Below are 6,000 nucleotides of genomic sequence, written 5' to 3'. Positions count from 1 at the left end.
TAAGAGGATGTATAGTAGCTGTGTAATAGAGACTGTCATATCTAGTAATATGTCAATTAACTTCAGTGCATTGTAAATTTCTATTTTTCTTTCTATTTTTGATTTTGTATTCTGACTTTTCATTTGAGGGGATATATAGTAGCTGTGAAATGGAGACTAACATCCAGATGGGAGGATACAGTGTGGTATGCATTTCTACTTCCAGACAAAGATGGACTTACAATGAAACTGTTTACTATATCTTGACAATAGGATTCTGGAGTCTCTGCCATTGTCCATGCCTGCAATGATGGACATATGACTGTGTATGAAGAACTATATTTCAGTAATGATATAGAGGAACTAGTTGGGGGGAGCGAAATGGGGAGGGGATAAGGGAAATGCCAGAAGCCTATGAAATTGTATCATAAAATGATAATAATAATAATAATAATAATAATAAAATGTTTTTAAAAATTAATTTAAAAAATGACACAATAGGTAGGAGAGAGCTCTCTAATGTTATGATTATCTCACAATGCTTTATGAACTACAGGGTTTCCTGAGTTTGCTTGAAAAGAAGGAAACAGCAGCAGGACGTTGAGACAGGACAATGCAGGGGATGTTGTCAGAGTGACATTAGAATGACACTTGCTCAAAAAACTGACAAGGTCTGTCTAGTGTAGAAAACAAAAACAAGACAAAGAAAACAAAAGAAAAAAGAAAAAACTCCAAGAAACCATACACCAAAGCTCCCAGTGACAACAGCTGTTTCTATACATTTATGTTGATGTATTTTTGTGAAAAAAAAAATAGTTACTTTTGATGAGAAAAACTTTAGTCCTTTCCTTGGAGCTACAGTCTTAATTAAATTTTTTAATTTCCCAGGTGAGGTGGTCTAGTGGTTAAAGTCCTCGCCTTGAATGCTCCAGGATCCCATATGGCCACCGGTTCTAATCCCGGCAACTGCACTTCCCGTCCAGCTCCCTGCTTGTGGCCTGGGAAAGCAGTCAAGGACAGCCCAAAACCTTGGGGCCCTGCACCCATGTAGGAGACCTGGAAGAAGTTCCTGGCTCCTGACTCCTGGCTCCTGGCTCCGGATCAGGGAACAACTGGGTGTTGAGCTCATTTGGGGAGTGAATCATTAGACAGAAGTTCTTCCTCTCTCTGTATCTGACTTTGTAATAAACATAAATAAGTCTTTTTATTAAAAAGGAAATTTTTAATTTCATAAGCTAGAAAACCTAACGGTTACAATCTTTTTCAAATAAGCAAAAAATTGAAGATGAGGACTGGAGTTGAAGTATTATTTTTATCCTGAATATTTATTAGTCTGATTATCTTGTTACTTCAGTTGGATTTTGATTTAAACACACATACACGCACACACACACACACACAAATAACCAACATTTTATAAGAACTACTATATCCAAGAGTGACAAAATAAATTAAGTCCCTTTTCCTTCCCCAAACTATAAGAAGCTATGCAGCCTCTTATAGACATAAGCACAAAAGCAATGCAATCGTGGGTCGATGACATTAGACTTTGGTTGTGGTCAAGTGCTAGTCGCAAGAATATATGTATTAATTAGGCACTGACTGCCTGATCAGTCTCTAAGCCATAGTTTAATTCTTGGCAACATGTAGTGCCTGGTATGCATTTTGGTGCTCACCAGCAGCAGTGTATCTGAGTGACAGGGCTCATAGTAGAGGAACAACTACCAGGCTGAGAACACATCTTTCATGAACTCTATCAGTGTTCTTGTGGTTGGTCACTTGGAGTAGATCCTTGATTTGATTCTTTTGTATTCATACTTTCCCCATCTACAGCCTCTAGCATTTTATATATTTTTTTCATCTTCTTTATCATGTAGGTCTTTTGAAATTATCTATTCATTTAATATTCAGCCCCTCATCATAGTGAAACTTCATGTGCATTTCAAATTATATATAGAGAGATTTTTTAAAAAACAATTTCTCTCTTGTTCTTCACGAAAGAAGAGGTCACTGCCCTCCTAGCCACTGCTTTCCTTTTCCCAAATCTGATGTCTTGGCTCAGAGCCGATTTTTTTTAGCTAAGGTACCTGGAGTTACGGCTTCCATGGTTTCTGCATCGTAGTTTACCTTGTCATCAGCATCACCTGCCACATTATAGCAAGGGATTCTTGGTTCATCAGTTTTAATTAAACCGTAGTCGCTCTGCTGGAGAACAGGTCTCCAGGACGTTCACTTCATCCCACTTCCATGATTTCTTACTCTGTTCCTCGTTAACACTCACACGAGGATACTCCCGTGCACCCTGGGAGTCATGGAGACAGTCGCAGGCATCATTGTCACGACATAAACACCCCCCATTCCAGACCCTATGCCCGGCCTCAGGTTGGCTTTTTACCCTGACCAGCCTAGAGAGGCGGATCTTACAGCCCCAAAGTGGGATCAGTGAACTGCGAGGTGTGAGGTGGTTCTCATCAGAGTGTTGGCTCTGTAAGCTGCTCTCTACCTCCAGCGGGGCACTAGGTGCGATTGTCCCTCGCCACCTTCCAGTCTGCCAGATCCCTAACTAAGCGAAGCTTCCAGATCCTGAATTGTGAACCTCCAAAACCGTAAGTCCCTCCCCCCCCCGCCAAAGAAAAGGAATAGTGAAATAGTCGCTGATGCACGCAATCTAACATTGAATAGCTTTGGGTAATAGCACATTTAAAATAACCTGTAGTATTTAAGTTGGTGCTGAATAAATATCATTTGCCTCTACTTTTCAAATTTGAAGAAGGAAGAATTTTGACAAAAGACGGAAGCTTAGCAGCAACTACACGATTCTGTCCTGCGAGGTTCCTTTGTCGTTTTTCCTGCAGCACAACAGAAGGAAATTACAGCAAACCACTCTTTCACCTTCAGATTGCACCTAACAGCCTGTGCGTTACAGTCTTAGCTCTGCTAGTTGTGTCTTCAAGTGAGTTATGGCAAGTTTCTTGAATTGTGTATATCATTGCTTAACTATTTTCTATTACCTCAGAAGTCTATGCTTTTCAGGAAATAGTCACTGATTATTTACTATAAATTTTACCGTTTTTGTTCTCCTTTGAGAAACTTAATATCTCTTAAGTTTGGATAAAGAGTAGCTGCATCTTCATGTCTCCCACCCTGCTCAGCTCTGCTTGGGCTTACTCATATGACTTCATAAAGTTAACTTATGCTCAGCTTCACTTTTCTTAACCCACTCTTCCCCTGTTGGGTTATGCCATCTGCCTCCTTGCTCTGGCCTTGTTCTGTACTGTTTAATTGTAGCACGTACCACATCACACTTTGCACAAGGTTTATGTGATGTTTTAAGAATTGATGATTGCGTTATATTTAATGCTATGTTCTAAATATAAGAACATAGAATGTTTAAAAGGAATATAGAATGTTGTTCATAGCCAAGAAATGCTGAAACAAATGATAAATTTTAAAAATAAATTATAAAATGCTAAAAAAAAGTTCAAAAAAAACCCACATAGCAAAAAGAAGTACACTCATTTATCAGTGATTATCATTAAGAGAGAGCGGGCTTGAGGACAGGGAAAGGGAACTCCCAGAGCCCATGGAACTGAATAATAATAATAAGAAGAAGAATAGTAAAAAGAATAAATTGATAAGACCACAAATAGGTTATTTATGTATACCTTTATTAGAGATAGATTAAACACTCCAAAAGTTTGATAATAATTAGAAAACCCCAAAACTAAAATTCACAAGATTTATGTAAGTGAACCCATACATCTTTACAAAAAAATCTTTTACTAGGCAATACATAATATGAATTTATTTTATGTTTGTGTTATTTATGAAAATGACCATGAATTAAATCAAAATATAAAAGAATATGATATTTAAATAGATTGGCATTGATGTAGCTAGACTCTGTAAGCATACTGTAGTTAAATTAAGAATACGGAAAATGTTTTAAAAATCTATTTAAATGTATTTGACTTATTTGGGAGTGATACTTGTTTGGCGTAAAGGTTTAGTATTACCATTTTCAATTTTTTGAGGTAACATTTTTAAATTACATTATTACCACAGGCTTAAAGCTCCTCTAAGTGAAAAGCATGGTTGAACAGCAATATACGCAAGATTGTATACATTAATCAAATAAAAATACTCAACTTCCAAAAAGTACATTCATTTTTTGGAAAGGTATATCCTTGAAACACAGAGTTACAGAGAGAAGCATATGAAGTGAAAATGAGGCAGAGAGAAAAAATATCTTCTCTTTGCTGTTTACTTCTCCATATAGCTACAATATCCAGGGCAGGGCTAACGTGATGCCAGGAGCCAGGGTTTACTTCCAGGTCTCCCACATGAATGGCAGGCCTCAAGAGTATGGACTATCTTCCTCTACGTTAAAGGCACATTGTTAAGGAATTAGATTTGAAATGGAAAGTTGGGAGTTGAACTGGAGCCAATGTGGGGCATCGGTGTTACAGATAGCAGTTGTATCCAGTATGCCACAATGTTGGTGGCACAACTACATACTTTAAACCTGGAGAGTTTGTCATATTTATAACTCTGAGTAGGAACTCGATGGCGTTACTGAATAAATTTACATTGGTGGAATGCAAAATTTTGGAGGAATCAATTAACAATCGAAGAAAATGTTAAAGTAACAAACAGCAAGAGAACATTTATAGTTTTATTTTTGAAGGAATTAGTCAAGTGTCAGAAAACTTGGGTGGAGGTAGAAGAGACAAAGAAGAACTTTAAATGATCAGCAATCGAATAATAAGTATTGGCAAGAATGAATGTGACATGTAGGAATAGATATTGATTAGAATTTTGACATCATGGTGAAAAAGACCTGCCACATTAATGCACTCATGATTCACAAGGCATCACATAAAGGGAATTGAAAATATAGGACCAGAAACGTTAAGTACATGCAGATTAACAAACCGACCTGCATCATGTAAGCATGGTGATGTCTAGCAAGGCGATGATGAATAGCTTTTACCACAACCTTTCGGTGATGTTAAAGTTTTACTTTGCAAATTAATGCTACGTGGAGACACAGATTCACAAATGACTTACTTCACAGTGAACAAAAATACCAGTTAGTAAAATATGTGTGGCAATATCTAAAAATGCACAGTCTTGTGAGCATCAGTTAATTAGCACTGAATTTTTACATCCAATACAGAACTTCCATTGACATCAGTGAAATTAAGTCATCCTAACAGCAGATACAGGTTTTGCCTTGATATGTGTGTACTGGCAATGGATACAAATGCTTCGGAATCAGAGGGCTCTTCTTTCAAGCCACTGCTTTTAGGCTTTCTTATCATTTCTGACTTTCATGTGTAAATTTTACTTTGCTGAGTGTAACAAATACTTTAAAATTTTCTGGTTGGTATCTGAAACATAGGAGCCATTTAATTTATTTATGAATTAACATTTATTTATTCATTTGTTCATTCACTATTCATTTTCGTGGTAATTGTGCATTTGATTCTATTGTATATTGTTGTGACAGATCAATGAATTTAAAATGTTTTTAATTTAAATTATTATTATTGTTTTTTGTTTCAGTGATGTTTACATGTTGATCAGGGTGGGAAGTGTCAAGGATTAGGGGAAAGTGGGTGAGACTATTGCTTTCAAGTTTTCTTTTTCCTCCTTGTATATCTTTGGGAAGCGAGAGGACAAGAGACTATGCAGCACCCAGCTTTCAACCACCTCAGTACTTGGGGATGGGCAACGCCATCCAATGTCTTCCCAGGGTCCTTGATGTGGACAATGTTCTGAGAGGTCTGTTCAAGTGGTTTTGGTAATTCTGACATGCTGTCACTTTTGCAGATTCAAGGATAAGGAATTCCTTCAAGGTCCGTCCTCCTTACAGTCTCAATTAGATCAGAAGCTTGCTGCCAACACTTGGCTGAGGTAGTTGATCCATTTGTTCTGCGCACCTTTCTCTGCTGTGGTACTAGATGTCCTCTGCAGGCCCAAATTGGCTGCCATTTCCTCCATGTACAACTGGGCCTG

At 37.5% G+C, this 6,000-nt stretch overlaps 1 pseudogene; it reads right to left on the bottom strand.

Moving 5' to 3' along the window:
• Positions 1-1,735: 1,735 nt before the first annotated feature.
• The window catches only part of LOC118757857 (protein phosphatase inhibitor 2-like), an 87,135-nt pseudogene continuing 82,870 nt past the window's right edge, over positions 1,736-6,000 (bottom strand).

Source organism: Ochotona princeps, chromosome Y (assembly GCF_030435755.1).
Source record: "Ochotona princeps isolate mOchPri1 chromosome Y, mOchPri1.hap1, whole genome shotgun sequence".
Taxonomy (NCBI): domain Eukaryota; kingdom Metazoa; phylum Chordata; class Mammalia; order Lagomorpha; family Ochotonidae; genus Ochotona; species Ochotona princeps.
Note: the sequence above shows the minus strand (reverse complement) of the source record. Positions and strands in the feature narration are given on the sequence as shown.